The sequence below is a fragment of the Coturnix japonica genome, chromosome 4, assembly GCF_001577835.2.
Source record: "Coturnix japonica isolate 7356 chromosome 4, Coturnix japonica 2.1, whole genome shotgun sequence".
Classification (NCBI taxonomy): domain Eukaryota; kingdom Metazoa; phylum Chordata; class Aves; order Galliformes; family Phasianidae; genus Coturnix; species Coturnix japonica.
Window position 1 is genome coordinate 67387493 of NC_029519.1, and position 17070 is coordinate 67404562.

Below are 17070 nucleotides of genomic sequence, written 5' to 3' on the forward strand. Positions count from 1 at the left end.
TGCTGATCCTCACATCACTTTCCTCTCTTTGTCTAAGCCAAGGCAAGAACCTGTAGCAACAGAAAGCTGTTACCCTTTATGTGGACTTTTACTACAGCCTGTCACTGGTTCCAGTTATTTGTTTTCTTGCCAAAGACTGAGGAACTTTATGTTGGGTTCCAAATTCTGCAGCAGAGTGTGCTCTACTGATTATAAATTATTTTTATACTCTGTTTCTGGCCCAAATTCCTGATCTTAGTGCCTGTTAGTTTTTTTGAAACAACCTTTGGCAGCAGTAGGAAAATGAAAGGGAATGTTTTGCTTGGCCTCTGAACTCCAGAATGGGGCCTGTTCAGCCTCTGCAGGAATGGCCGAATCCAGGTAATTCAAAGACGCTCTGAAGGACTGAAGCACTCTCAAAAGAGACTGAGTCTTTGGAAAACTGAACAGCCAAACTCTAACAAGTCCTCCACTGGGCTTATGCAAACGGTTTTTCTTCCAAGGCTTATATTGGATCCAAATTTTAATGAATCATGCCAGATATGACAAGAAACTAATTCAAATGCTAGCACACATTTGGCATTTCTGTCCAAATTTCAGTTTGTTCCTTCGTTGTCTGTAGATGCTAAAGCTAACCTTGTTTTTCCCTGCAGAAATCTTACATTTCAAACAACCAGGGCAAATCTGAGACCAGAAAGAGAAAGAAAGAAACAATTGTGCTTCAAAGCAATGTGGAGTAGAAGTAAACTAGAGGAGTTAGCTGAAATATTTGCGAGAATAGAATCAAGTTCTTACTTCACAGCGGTTGGGTGGGAACATTAACTATATGAGTGCCCTAAGCAGCATGTGCTGCCTAACTCCACACTGAAATTATTCCCACCCTCCTTTTTTTTATTGGGGGAAAAAAAAAAAAAAAAGAAAAAAAAGAAAAAGAAGCATGACAGTACTAAATTCTCACAAAATATCTTAGCTTTAGCAGTTCTAACAATGAAAAGAAATACATAAGGAGCTATAATCACCACTACTTTTAGAAATCTTAGAAATCTTTCTATTTTTACATTTTTTCTTACTTTTTAAATGAACTATTGTGGAATTCCTTACAGTGCAGTCAAACGTAAATTCAATCATGGTTCTAACAAATACATTACCAAAAAAATCCCATTTCAGACTCTATGGATAGAAACAGCTTCTGTGATCAAAATCAACTCAACCTTTCCATTAAATTTATTAGAAGTTAGATCAGACCTTAGTTACACACACACATAATATGTATAAATATATATATGCATGTAAATATATATTTACTCAATCTGAATGAAAGTAGAAGAAAATATGACAGGTGAATGGTACCATTTTTTTTTTCCTCCAACATAACGTCTTTTTCTTTTTCATAACTGTAACTGATGTTTTAAAAGCTACTTTCTCAGACTTCTTTTAACACAACTACAATGCTACTGTTGCAACAGGATGTTAAATGGTTATTGCAAAAAAAAGGACTGGAATTTTTGCTCTATCAGGATCAAGATTAACCAACTCCTTGCTAACATAGGCTACAGACAAGATTTCTAAGGGTTTTCTATAGACTGTAGGTTATGGATACTAAAAATATCTGCATTTCTCTTGCAGTTACAGCATAGAGACTTGGACTGACGCCTAGAACAGACCCAAGATGTGTATCTCAGCATGCTCTGTCATGTGCAGTTGGTTATAAAGCTTGCAATTGTTATACAGCTAGCGTAGCGCCTTAAGCATACCTTTGCCTTTCAAGGAGAAGGTTCAAACAAAACAAAACTTTTGTCCTCCCAGAAAAGTGTGGTGAGAGTGTCAGCATGGCAAAGCAAGACTAGAATATTTTCTTAAGAGAAGTTAGTGTGATGACTATAAATTTTATTTATGGTAATATCTAGCTATTTGCATAGAATACTTTACAGCAGCCATTCATTTATCTAGGCACTGGTTTAATCTCACTCTTAAATTTATATTTTATTTTTATTTTTAGAAAAGAGGTAATATTCATTTCTGAACTTTTTTCTTACATGCACTGAGTTTTCTAAAGAGTTTCCAGATGGAACAGCAGAAAGAGAGCAATATAAGCACAGAATAACAGTATCAAGTGTTAAAGATGAAGAATCCTTAAAAACAACAACCCCCACAACTGATACCAAATGTCTACACTACAGTAAACAGTTTCCAGCACAAAAAGATTCCAGTGTTGTTAAGCTTAGATACTCTTTCTCTGTTCCTGAAAATATACTATGAAGGAGAAGAGAATCTGTGGAGGAAAGATAAATTATTTCTTAAAAGCCACGAGAAAAGTCAATATCAGGATTAGGAAGACATTTAGATCTTTCATCAGGCTAATGTCCTTTTCAGTATAACATCTATCTATACCTTCTGTAATGTCTGTAAAATTATCATCTGTAACTGAATTTCTGTAGAGTTTGAAAAACATGCAGAGGGGTATTTTGTTCTACAGTATGCAGTTAGAAAAACAAAAATGTAGTAGAAGATTTTCGTTAGATTTAATTAAAATAAGTTACTGGGCTGATTTGTCCTGGAAAACGTATGCGGAAAACATGCTCAGTGGAATAATGGACTCAGATAGTCCTTCAAAAACTGACATTAACAGAACTTTATAACTCAGATGTTCAAGTGTCAGAAAAAAAAAAAAGAAAGAAAGAAAGAAAAAAGACTTTAAACTCAAAATCATGCATCTCAGCTCAGGCCATCTGAACATTTTGTTTGCAGTAACTTCTATGTGCTACTGAGTAGATGCTAAAAATGTATCTTTTCATTCATAAATTTGCAATGGCAAGTTTCCCGTACTAGATTTCCTTTGCATTTTAAGTAAAAAAGTTGAATGATTGCCTATTAAATACTACAATATCTCAGACCCTGTGGAGAAGTAAATCTTAAATGTTTGCGTTCACCATACAACCAATTCTAACATCATTTACAGAATTCATGTTTGAGATTACCTTTTTATAATTCAAATTTCTCCCATGAATCTGTCAGAGAAAGAAGTGGTTTTGTAAAATAAATAATTGGAATTGCTGTTTAAGCAAGTTGTGATCACAATCTCATCAGAGGATGGATAAGTATTTGATGGAAGAACTGGAACTTTAAAAGATGTGGCAAACCTATCTGCAAACAATAGCTTTTTTCATTGGACAGCACTATAAACCTGCTATGCTTTTCTGTTGTGGTTTATCTTTGCTGTTGTCCACATATCGCTTTAAAATTTATCCTCTTAGCAATCATTAAAACTTGAATACAAACTCTTCTCAAACTGTTTGTGTACATATAGACATTCATCACTATGATAAATGAAGGGAAGCTTCTGTGAAGGCTGGAAACACCCTGAAAGACTGTTAGCTACCTGAGCCTAACTCAGGGGAATCTATGGGGTAAAACTGTTACCCTGTTCATAGTATTTGACACCTGCAACCTCCCATGAGTTCACTTGTGCTCCTCGCTTTTTTAGACACGTCACTTGATGGTACTTTGACTTACCTAGACCACTGTACAATCTCTTCTAGCTGCTAGTTTCTGAAGTGAAGTCACTACATCGTTTAGTAATATAATTGCTTGCATGTACTTATTCTGAAACACAAATCTCTCCAAAGAAAGAAGAAATAATTCAGGTTTCCAAATATTGCCAATCTCATAATTTTCATTTGATTTTTTTGAAGTTCTACATCTTTCCATGCACAGCCAACATCACTGAAAAATATAAATAGTCTGAGCAATCCATATAACTGTACCAAATAGGAATAGACTATTAATACAGCACTGAAAAGGGTGCCTATTCAAAGCTAAATTTCTAAGTCTTCAATTATAGGTGTTACATAAACCTCAACAAGAAAAAAAATAATCACAATGCATCATGAGAGAAAAAAAAACAAAACAAAAAAAAAACCAACAAAACAAAACAAAAAAACAAACTTACATGACTGTTTTTTGCTGAAATGTAAAACAGTAGGTGAACTTCGGCCAGTGATCACATCTAACAACTTTCAACTATGAAGGTAAAAACTTGGCAGTCCTAACTGGAAAGGACAGAAATAAAACATTAAAGAAATTATAGATGTCATTGTACTCTCTGTCTGAAACACCATTGCTAGTTGCAATGTAGTACAGACAACTGAGCAAGGTGATCTATGAAGCAACAATTGGTTACTAACAGAGGAAAAATGCTAGAAAGACTGCAGCTGAGATCATGGATCATTCAGAAGACCTCCCACTGAAAAAAAGAAGAGAAAAATAAAATCCCATTTAGCTAACTTCAGTGCTTTGCTGAACTGACCCTTGAACCACTACATCATCAGTTTCCAAATATCCAGCTTTACTAGCCAATTACTCAGCAGAACTTGACACAATCAATGATCTGAAAGTTTTCAGTTGCTTGTATTGATCAAATATAAACACAAAACACAACTGTCAGCTGCTCTGACTTCATTACTGATGAAGTGAAGTTTAAAATAATTAATGAATAATTGGTTGAACATGAAAGAAAGAAGCCTAAATAATATAAAAAAAGTAAAGATGTTTATTGCTCACTTAATTAATAATTTGTTTTATAATTGATTTTTGAATCATTTGACTGGCAAAAGAAAGGTGTGAACCACAATTACAAGCTTCCTATATTATTCATTTTTTGATTTAAGCATTTCTAAAGTGAAAAAAGTGGGATCTCTGTGCCTGCCACTCTCTCTTCCATCTCAGACAGTGCCATTTATTACAAAATGTGATGGTTGATTACTTTTTGTACAAAAAGGCAGAAGAGAAAATGCTGTGCTATGCAAAGGTAGGGCTTGGACACACAAAGGAATTATTGTAAACTAATGAGCTTCCAGGTGTCAGCTGAGCTTGGGTAACTAACAACATTTGTACTCTTAGCCTGAAGCAAATCTGAAGCAAAACATGTTAGATTAATCTTCAGGGATAGCATCCATCCTCTGTTAGCAGGACCAGCCCCAAACAATGTTTGCAGTGGCTCACCACAAAGAGCAATCTGACTCCCCCTTGTACTGATTTGAGAATGAGAGCAATTCCAACTTTTAATTCAGGAATTTATTTTATCTTCTACATCAACAGAACAATCCAAGATTAAGTTCTATCACACCTTTTGAGAGGAAGATGCAGTAAAACAACGACTACTTTAAAAAAGAGACTCCAGATCAAATTCCATACTGGTTTCACTGGAAAACTTAATGCATGTCCTGCTTGGTCTGTTAAAACTACAATCTAGCTGTTAGAAAATGAATACCTCAGTCCTTAGGGAGAGAAAATGCAATGAAAATAACGCTGCTTAAAGGTAGGTAAAAGACAAGGGATTAGCAAACTGTTACTCTAGTTCTATCTGTCATAAATACTTTTTAAAATTCTTTAGACCAATGTTCTTCTGCTCTGTGGCTGTTGCCATTATTTCCTTGGAATTTAAAATGCCTGTTTTGTTCGGCAAGTGGACGCTAGAAATCTTGGGCTATTAAAAGATGTTGCCAATGTTAACCATTATACAAAGGATTAAATCTTAAATAAGTAGTATTAAAAAGTGACTCTATAAACCTTTATGTTATTGGTACCTCTAAGGTTTTTCAAATAAAAGAAGACCAATATGAGGGATTAATAGTTAAGGTCATGCAAAATCCACTTAATCAGCATGGCTAATTTTAGCTTAAAGTAAAGCTTCTGGCAACTACGTGCATTTTGCTTTGGGGCTTTACTTTTGAAGAGGGTGATGAATGCATTTTTGAGGTAAATTTATCTTAACTGGGACTCTACCTAATGCTCTTTAGTTGCTGAAAAGGTGATTTTAATACCATTTGCATGTAGGAAAGGAAGGAGGTCTTCAGCTGTGCATCTGTAAGACCCTAAAATAAGCATTTTATTTTCACATTTGTATAATATACTGCTTGACTGTACATTAGGTGGGGTTCATAAACAATACAGTCATCAACATGGGCATTGATTATGAAGGCAGAATTGTTCCCCTGATATTGCATAACCTATTTAGAAAAAAAGACTACGAAAACTGGAGCTCACTCTGAAGGTATGAATACAATGACTTGCCAGACTATCTGGAGTACAAATGCTGAGAATAAGGGTGTTTCGCTGATAAGTGCAACCTAAGCAAGGCAGATGTACAGAATGTCAGCTCAAGCACCCTAGGCATTTTAAGCCGGAAATATAAACTTGCAAAGACTTACAGCTCTTTGACCCAGCTCCAAAATCACAAAGGATTAGATCATTCCATGTGAAGTGAAGAAGACACAGTTATGCTCTAAGTCAAAATAAAATGATGACCAGCAAGAATCAGGTAAAATCTCACTGCATATCAGATTGGTGGGGCAAGATGTGGGAAAAGCAAGGATCAGGTGTTTGGTCAATTCAGCTTTCTTAAAACTATGAAAATCTTGAGGGATAAGCTACCTCCAAACAGGAAAAATTAAGGACAATTGTTACCATTCCACAGTGGATTATGAATGAGTTTTCCAATGACAAATGCAAGGCTAGGTTGGCAAAATAAGACTATTGGTTTACAATGACATTATTTCAGTCTCAGGCCTGAATGAAATTTGGGTGTATACCTTCATTAGCTCGTCGCTATTATTTATACAAAGTAATGCTATGGTAAAATGCGTGTCTAAATCCTACTATACCTGCATAAGATAATTTATCACAAGTGGAAGTCCTTTCAGGCACCTTCAGTACAACTTTTTTCCCTGTGATATGAATAAATTAATTGTAATTTATGCAGCTTTGCCTCCCTGTGCCTGCTGTCAAGCCCTGAGAAGGTCATCCCAACATTCCATGGTTCTTAGGGTTTTCTCTATTATTTTTTTTTCACTGAAATCTGTTTAAAAGTTAGAAGCATAAAGGGTGATATACTAGACTGGAGCCAATACGTCCACCTATGCAAATGTTGTGTGTGTGGAAAGTGTTTTAGAAGATGCCCCAGAAGGCATGAACTCACACTGGAACTAATGAACTTTCTCTTGGTCTGTACACATGGTTGAAGAAGGCTGAGGCCCTGCAGAGTCTCTTCATGCTTAGTGAAATTATGAAGTCAGTAACTGAACCAGAAACCCCTTGAAAGGAACAGAATCTCAAGAGCAACTCAGAAGTAATACTTTTCCTTCTTGCGCTAAATTTGTTCTGTAATGAAGGCTGTGAGTAGCTCTGTGCATGTTTATTTTTTTTATTTTTCTTTCTTTTTTTTTTTTTTTCAGTGCAGCATAGAAGTTTTGAAAGTCTTTCATTACTTGAATAATATGTGCGTATGCTAGTCCCACAATAGGATTAAAATATATTTAGATTAGAAAGACCTTCTTCCAGATTGCAAATTGAGATTAGATTGATAATATTAAATGAAGCTGAGGTAATACGTATTGTACTACTTCACTTTGGTAAATATCATCCAGTAAAAAATTCTGCCTGTTTAAAATCCTTTTGTTCCTGTCACCTGGTCTTAGTTATAGTCTTTGATTTTTGGTTTAGAACACTGCTTAATGGATCACTGTATTGTAGTCTTTACTACAACAGACCAGAAGAATCTGTATTTCTTTGATGGACAAAGTTGTTAGTAGAGATTTGTGAGAGATATGTCTTTAAATATAAATTATGCTAATAATTCACTTAAAAATCTTCAGGTTTTGGAGTCTCTGTTTCTCACTATAGATTGGCAACTAGAGAACAGTAATTATCAGTAATGAGAACTTGAACTCAAAATTTCTTATGCTGTATTATTATTATTATTATTTTTTTTTTTTTTTGGGGGGGGGGGGATTCATAAAGTATATGTCTTGTTTAAGCTTCTTTTAACATTTGTTATCTTATTTTACATACTTACATATGTACACATGCTGAATGCATTTCTGTGGGGTACATCTGAAATACTATTTAAAATTCTTATAGAACTCTTTACATGTGTTTGCATACATGCATGCATGTATTAAAGTATTTCATTTAAAAACAGGAAATATCTACCCTTCCACATCTTCTTGGAAACATTCCTTAATGTATTTCAAGCTATAAGCTCTGGCCAGACCTCCCTAAATGAGATGCTGTGTGGTTCCTATAAGTGAAAATACTGTTATTTTTGACTAAATCTGTCTAGGTATGCTGTAACAGATGATCTTCTAGAGTAGAAAGTCAAGTATTAGCATCCATTATAACTTACACAGAAGAATGTTTAAACCTAGATACTTTGTAAACCTTTGCACTCTTCCCTACATTTGTTACTATGAAACACCAGTTTTTAAAACAAGCTGTTGATTTGCTGGCATTGAAGAAGGGAGACACTTGTTAGGGTGGAATCTTCCCATAAGCTTTTGTGAAAGGTTCCTGGCACATCACTTTCTCAGAAATGCAAGTGGGATTACTAAGTGGCAGAGTATTCAAATGTCTTGGTAGTCTCTGACTTAGAATCTGAAGTCTTAGAAGTCTGCTGCTTGGTGCGACACGTTGTATCTCATGGCTTCTATTTCCACATTGCAGCATCAACTCCAGCCCTATGTGTTTCCAGTAACAGCAATTCCACAGTCATTCTTATTTACTGTCTCACTGTAAACAAAATTTCCCCTTTGTAATTTCGTATTTGTTCTCAGCAAGCAGTACTTGCAACCTAATTAATGTACATATGTATCTGTAGGCTATTATGGTTTGCTTCCATTTTTTTTCTCTATGAAATGAATTTGCCTATGAGTTACTGAGAAATTGAGTTATCAAGAAAAAAAATAGGAACTAAATCAATTCATTTTTATTACAAGTTTTTGAATTTTAAATTAATTTTAGGATAACATTGTGATTGTGCTAGTATGCACATTAATTAGGGAGGGTAACAAAGTTACCTTATTTTTTGTATCTTTACATGCCATAGTTCTACTGCAGAAACCCAATGTAATACTTTTCTATAATTTTAAATATAAGCACTCGATCTTGTAACCCCCATCTATTTAATGATGTTTTATCCTTGCCCTTTAAAAAAAATAATTATTCAAGTCATCTGGTACTTTGCTGAAATTAGAAGGCACAGCATTTATGAGTGCAAAGCCATTCCTGATGAAGTCAAAAGCAATGTTGCATTTACTTTAATGCAACATGGGCTATATTAAGGGTACAGAAATTACTGTGACAAAATCTTTACTGACTAGGATTTTATTTGTTGCCTGTATCTCATTGGTTCTATTCATTATATATTAAAATAAGCATTGCAGCAGTCCATATGGACAGACATAAAATCAACTCTCCATCATTTAATGGTATTTGCTTTTTCTTGTGTAAAAGCTTTTGTTCATTGCATCTCCATATTGTCTGTGCTCTGGATTTATGTCATTTCTACAACTGCTGCCTCCTTTCAACACTGTATTTTTACTCTAATATCTAAAATACATTTGTTGTCTTTTTTATCAGATTTTATCAGTGCACACTGTTCAGTTTTGTGCTACCCCTTTTATTTGGTAAGACTGTTCCATAAGAATCTGAAAAACTATTTTAAACTTCTAAAAATTTTATTTTCCTCTAATAGCTACAAAAAATCTTGACAATGGTGAGGAAGCTGATGTGCTTGCTACTGTTGTTATCTATAATGCTAACCAAAAAAATCTCATTGATATCTCCCTTCTCTATCAGCTGCTGTTTCTTGGTCTCTTGTCACATCACAGCTTTTCAGACAAGAACAAGTTTTTGTTCTGTTTTCCAAAATGTTCTCTGAGTTGTCAAAATGAGTAGGTGGGCATGACTGCCAATAATGCACTCTTATACTATGGTAAAACAAATGAACAAACATAAGAAGCTTTATCATCTTTTATAAAGAAAGCAGAGCAAAAGGTCTTGGAGACAAGATGCCACTAGACATCCCTTTTCACTCAGTCACAACAAAAAGGCACAAACATTTCATGAATCATGACATTTTTAGATGGATGAACAGAAATATCAGTCAACAGAAGCAGCATCAATAAATAAATTCAAGATAATCCTGAAGTAATCGAAGCTCTATTTAGACATGCTTTGGAGTATTTAATATGTCTAAATAAAGAAACTCAGCTGTGTAGCAGAAAAATGATGCTGATGTAAACTATTCCAGTGCTGGCATGGAACCAAAATGGATGACATTTTTGCTGTTCTGCTTGGTTTCTTTATTTAGGTGCTTCTGCTGCTTTATTGTAGGATGGTTTTGTTTGGGTTGTTTTGGTGTTGTTTTTTTTTTTTCAACCAAACCCTCTTCACATCAAAATCGATCTATGTAGGTTGTCAAATAATTAAAATAGTTTTGATCTCTTCCCAGCTATCAGCTCAACAGTTCATAAAGTTTCTCAGTGTTTGATTTATTTACCTGCATATTCATTTTTTGCTGATTCCATCTAATCTGATTTTTTCTGAGAACACTATGTGCAGCCACTATCAGTGTCTTATTAAGAAGTTCTGCATCTACCACTTCACCTGTATGCATTCATTATTCTATCAAAGAAACCAATTAGTTTGGTTTCACTTCATTTGTGCTTTTTACAAATGCACTACCAATTTATCACTGCATTTTCTTCAAGCTGTTTATATACTGATTACTCTTGCTTTGCTAATTCTTCTAGTTGTTTGTCAGGTATTGAAGTTAAATTTAGTGGCCTGTAATTCTTCATCTTTCCTCACTCCTCACTTATTCTCTTCTTTAAAATTTTAATATAATTTAAACCCCAATCCTTTTTGGTTTCCTGAAACATATAAATAAATGGAGGCAGATTTTGAACTAAGCAATAAACTGTAGCATTTGACTAATACAATAGACTTTGAGTAATAAATGACTTCAGTGAGCAAAGGAGAAAGTTCTACTCAAACTGTACCAAAGAAGTGGACTCCACCTTTGGCTCACAAGGCCGTGCCTTCTCTTGTCGACTGTATTTTTTGTTGTCTGCAAGCATGTGTTCAGTTCAGCAAAGTAAAATGTTGACACTGCTTTTTGCTTATTATTTTTGGACCATGAATCAACTGAAATTAAAGAACACTGCTCTAGCCAAAGTAGAGTTGGAACTACAACATTAGTGTTACAGCAGAACAGTAAGAAATAGCATGCCAAGAGCCAGAGATGATGTAATCTTTGGCTTCATGTGAGAGAAAAATTAAGTCCTATCAAGACAAAGAATATGGGCACTGTTTTGAAAGGGCAGAGTAATATAAAATATTTGGTTCTTAAGTAGCTGAGGATTGATCCACAAAGACATTTATTACTTAAATCTCATCAGCTTGTGGGATATTGGCCTTAAACTCAATGCTCAGCTGCAAACAGCTAAACAGTTTACAGGGTGGTAAATCTGTCTATATTACTCCTTTAGCTAACACAATTTAACTCTTTTTAAACACTCCCTGTTCCCACAGACTGGACAAGATTAGGAAGCTCATACTCTTTCAAGGCAGTTGCTATCATTAGCTCCCTCAATATCTGCTTTCATGGGAAAGAGCACACAGGCTGATCATAACCCTAGAGGGAAGAGCTCTCACTAACACTATTTTATTCCTGCAGCAAATATTAAGATCTATGCATCAAACCTGAAGCTAGCCACACAGCTCAAAGCCAATTGGCATTCCAGGAATGGGCTTTTTACAGCAATCCTTCCCACTCACCTCATGCCAGCTTCCATCCTGCTTTGTGACTTTATCTGCCAGCAACAGGTAGTTAGTTTGATACACCTGGCTTACAGTGAGAGGAAAACCTACAACAAGGTATCACAAACTTAAAATGAATACAGCCCAGATGTAAAATGCTGAAAAATAGGAACTAATGGACAAAAATAACAGGCCTACAAAGGAATGGAGAAAATGCAGTTCAAAACTACATATTTCATATTTGGAAGTCTTGTGTCTTGTGAAAAGAACACACTTGTTTTTAACTCATCACTGTGACCATGAAGAATGAAATACATCTATAAAGCATATATATATATGTATATATTTGCAATGTTCAATTATCTTGCAGCTGAGATTCCAAGGAGAGTCTGCTAAGCATAGCTTTTACTCAGAGAAGTACACTTTAATATGTCTTTCAAAGCTGAACAAATTTCAGAGAACAGATGCAGTATTACTGTTGTGAAAGTATTCAAAGCATTATGACCTGTGCAAACTTTTAATCTGGAAAAGCATAGCGAAGGTCAACACACAATTTAATTGTTCAACAGGAAAAAAATTCTAAATTAACATCTGCCATTTTCTAAGTACACCTCCTAAGTGCATTTGAGCTCATTCTTTCTTGACACAAAGTTTGAATGATTGAGTCAACTTCAGAGATATAATTTCCCTCAGAGTGCTGTAACACTTTACCAAACATAATTCTGATTTAAAAGGAATCTGAGCTACATATTAACATTAAGATACATGTTATTTGGATTAAGTCTTCAATAAATAATACAACTGAAGTTTTCTTACGCTAAGATGTTTCTAGTGTCTCTTATGAGAGACTTCATTCTGGAAAATTCCATAATATTTTCATTCTAAGCTGGGAAATAAATAATGGGGCATGATGTGATGGATAAGAAGTTCAGGGTAACAATTCGGATCTGTTAGGATTGTAGCAGAGCCACTTGCATGGAACTTAGATAAGAACTTGTACAGAACTAGCTAATGTCCAGAACAACCTGAAGGGAATACTTTTCCAAGAGAAGCAATGAATTTTCCAGCTCTGGGTCTTCTGAAAAATATTCTTTGAGAGCTTCCATTGGATACAATTTATTGAGGTCAATAAAGACTTTTAATAGTTTTTTGTAGTATATGTTAGACTACATGACACAACAACTAACATTAATTGCAATTAATCTTGTTCTTTTCTCCAATGAAACATCTTAGTCCACAGATCAGAACTCTGACACCAGTTATTGCTCATTGCTATGCAGTCTTTTAGCAAAAAGCAGAATCTAATCCAATTTGTTATTCAGTAGACTGCAAGGGACAAAGTTACTATTAGATCAATTCTGTGGTGATCCTGGTTCATTCAGAGGGGAAAAATATTCTGTAAATTTTTAGCCTTACATCTCATTCTGAGAGATGGTCATTTCTTAAATTCACAATATGCGTATCTCACAGTATAATTTGGACTCTGTGATTGTGACAGTTGGATGAATGTCAGTTCCTTCAGTCAAAAGGGACTAACTTTCCTAAACAAATATGTGATGTTTTGTTATCTCCAGGTACTGCTAATGATGATGGAAGGAAATGGGAGAGAAGCTCTAATACTGCTATTAGCAGAGGAGCTTGGCAAACCACGATCCACAGCAGTAAGTAAGTATTCTAAATGAAACAAATTTACTCAGTCTTTAACACTAATTTTAATGAAAAAATATGAAACAAAGATCAGATCTGCTGGGAAAATAGGTAACCTTTTAAACTGATGTTCCCTGAGCCACAGTTAATTTAGATTTAATAGGACAGTTAATGCATGTTATTTAAATACTGATTATTAAATATTCACAAAGGATTAAAAGTTATGTAATAGATTCATAATTGTGAATTTGATATGGACCCAATGCATAGCCACAATACTCTGCAAATATGTTTAAGAGTGTAGTTGCTATTTATTTTAGATATTTTAACAGTTTTATGAAGTCTAAATTAAATACTTAAATCTCAATTGAAAAAGTTTCACAGAAATGCAAAGCAGAACATGGGAAGTGTTTATTTTGCTGTGTTTATCACGATAAAATCCAGCAGTTGCAAACCAACAAAAATGTGGATAGTCTGTGAGGTCTGCTTGAGTAAAAAGTTTTCACTGGATGACTTCACTGCTAAAATGCCTATGAAAGTAAATAGGTGTCAGGATGATGAAGTATCCAAAAAGCAGGATCCAGAAATTTTGCTGTTGACATCAAAATGCGGTTTTCCCCACTTCCATTCTCCTTAGAAGAAAACTTGTAATGATGTATTAATTGCTATTTATTATGCTTTCTATTGCTTCATTTTTTATGACTTGTGATTGCTTACCAGAAGTAAAAGAAATCCTGCAGATAAAATGTACTAGGATAAAAGACCCTTATGAGCCTCGCTGCAGATTTTTCAGACAATGTTTTTATTGTAATTGAGGCTGGCACAAAGAACACTTCTCTGATGACAGGAGCGGTAGCTCTGAGATCAGACAGGCATGCTATAACCTCTGCTGTGGCTCCACCTGCTGAAAGGTACAGGTTTGAGATCAGGAGTATCATGGTTAAGACACATCCTATCCACCTCTGCTTTTTTCACATCTCTGTGTGGTACTAGCTGTGCCACGTGTCTTTATAGCATATAGGGTGTACATGCATCTTTGTTACCTGGCAACAAGAATCAAGCTTCTGTCAAAAGAACAACATGGTACTAGTTGCCATCAACATGTCTGTAGCTCCTTCTCCATCACCTGGGTGTAGGTATACCTCTGAGCCTAGATGTGCTTCTCATCATCCTCCCATTTTGCTTTTTTTTCCCTTTTTCATTTTCTGTGTTGCCCACAGGCTGGCATGGTACTGCAGGACACTGAGCTACAGTCAGTGTGGTACCCAAGGCTTCTTGCCTCTGGCCAATGTAGCTTTTTATTTTAACAACCACATTAGCCCTTCACCTTTTTACTTTTTTCCCTTCAGGGATTTCTGCCTCAATTTTAGATATTTGCAATGGAAAAGAAATAGAATCTCTTGTTTCAGGAGCCATTATGCAGCCAATAAAATTCAGACTTTTCTAGAGTTAGTGTACTGTAAAATCTAAGGTAATAAGAATTAGGAGTAAAGGGAATTCTTCAAAGTATTAATGTTAAGGAAGTTCAACTTCTGAACCATTCAAATGCTTAAGCATAAAACAGCTTTTCTTTCATGTGTTGTTCACACAACAGTGCAAATCCCCATCTATCTGGCTAGACATAATGACCTTCATCTTGGAATACCATTTCCTAGTTTTCAGCAATAAGCACTGATGTGTTAGTAACTAAGTAGTTCAGCTAGTGTTTTCCCTGTTAGTTTTCCCCTCCATATCTGTGTGCTTGGATTCTTTGTCCAATATCTATTAGAATATTTATTAAAATATAACAAGGAATAGAAGGAAAACTGTTTTATTTCCATTTTTATTAGTAGCTTAGTGCTTGGAAGCCTATAAACTTATTAATGCCAAGTAATGTGCCTTTGCAGCCCAAAAAGCCAGCCATATCCTGAACTGCATCAAAAGCATGGCCAGCAGAGCAAGGGAGGTGATCCTGCCCCTCTGCTCTGGGCTGGTGAGGATTCACCTGGAGTACTGCATCCAGATATAGAGTCCTCAGTACAGGGGAGATGTGGACCTGTTGGAGTGCGTCCAAAGGAGAGCCACAAAAATGATCCAAAGGATGTAACACCTCTGAAGTGACCTGATAGTGGCTTTTCAGTGTCTAAAGGGAACCTACAAGAAAGAAGGAGATAAACTCTTCAGCAGGTCTGTGTTGACAGAATAAGGAGAAATGGCACAACATATTTTACATGTTTCTGTGCAGCATATACTGTTTTGAAAAATTTAGCAATGAGACTGTATTCCACAGCCAGTGTTTGAACTACAATTGTAGACTAGAAATAGCAGAGGAGAAATGAAGTCCCTGTATGAACCGACAGATATGGGGTTTTTTTTCTTCACTGAAGGCAAAGAAAATATAGAAAATCGAGCATGAAACTCTTCAGGGCCTAGCTGTTTGTTGTTGTTGTTGTTTTTCTGCAGAATTGCATATGGTGATATTTCAGGTTTTAACATATAAAATTTTACTATGAAATTGTGGCCTAACTCAGGATTTATTGCAAACCAAAACCAGAGACTTCTAAGTAAACAACTTCGAGAGCAGTCTCCTTTTATGCAGTTCCAAAAAGTTTTCCATAAGAAGTTTGCAAACAAGCCAACTAACATTTGGGGTTCCGCCAAAGCATTCTTGGAATACTCAAGTCTACTTAAAGAAACAACTAGGTAAAGTAAAAGGAAGATAGTTTTTCTTTGAATTTCTCTACCGAGTCTAAAAGCTATACTTTATCCTGTAGAATTAATGATGCTGAAGATCTCTAACCCCTGATCAGAGCAGTGTCCAGTTTTTTGTATCCAACACACCAAAACAGATACATGTCTGGGAATGCCTATATTTGTCACAAGCAGAACTTGGTCTAACCAAGTGAACTGACAGAGGCAAGAATGTAATAATACAACCTGCAGGTATGTAGGAAGTACTTGCTGTATAAAGGCAACTCTGTGCCTGCTGGATTTAGTGGTTAATAGCAAGCCAGCATTTGCCAGCAGTTATCATCACCTCTGTCTATTTGGAATAATAAATAACCACAGTATTGCAGACATAGCTAAGGGCAACCAAATGCTTCTTTTTCCTTGGCGATTGCTGTAGCTAACAAAACATAACTGATGATATCCCAATCCATTAAGGAAAGAGATGAAATGTGGTAGGTTGTTTATTTTTTTTCTATAGCAATCACTACATAATGAACAGAGGGAAAATTAATTTTCAAAGCAAAACATTATTAGGGGTAATTTAATGAAGGTGAGGAAAACAACAGAAAAGCACAGAAAGTACTTGTTCACAATCTGGAAGCAAAACACGTTCAAAAAAGTTTAAGTGTCACCTCAAGTAAAGCACTGCCAGTAACAACAGGATTACCAACACTGACAGGAAATTATGAGATTGAGGGAAAGAAGAGGGTTTACTTCAGTTCATGAAAAATAATAAAAAATTGCAGAAAGATACGATATTTTCTGAGTAGTTGCTGTTTTGGCTATATTCTTTGAGTCTCAGGTACTGTTTGCCTTCTCTTTTTGCACATATATCAGCTCCTATAATAAAAGATATTGCTTTCCCCTACAAATCTTGTCTTTCCTGAAGTTCCAGCTTACTTTGCTGCCAAGGCAGAAGGTTGCACTCCCTTTGCTAGTGTTCTCACCTTGCTCCAGCTACTACTTTAATCCTGTCCTGAGCTGACTCACTACAGAACTCGACAGAAAATCAGGAAAAAAAAAGATTTTATTTTATTATTATTTTTTTAATGGTTAGTTGTTGAGTTGAATCTGTTCATTGTACAATCAGATTACTACCACAGGTAGAGCAAGAGACAGGATATATAACCTAAAGCT

At 35.3% G+C, this 17070-nt stretch overlaps 1 pseudogene; it reads right to left on the reverse strand.

Moving 5' to 3' along the window:
* The window catches only part of LOC107313861, a 36557-nt pseudogene that overhangs the window by 18353 nt on the left and 1134 nt on the right, over positions 1-17070 (reverse strand).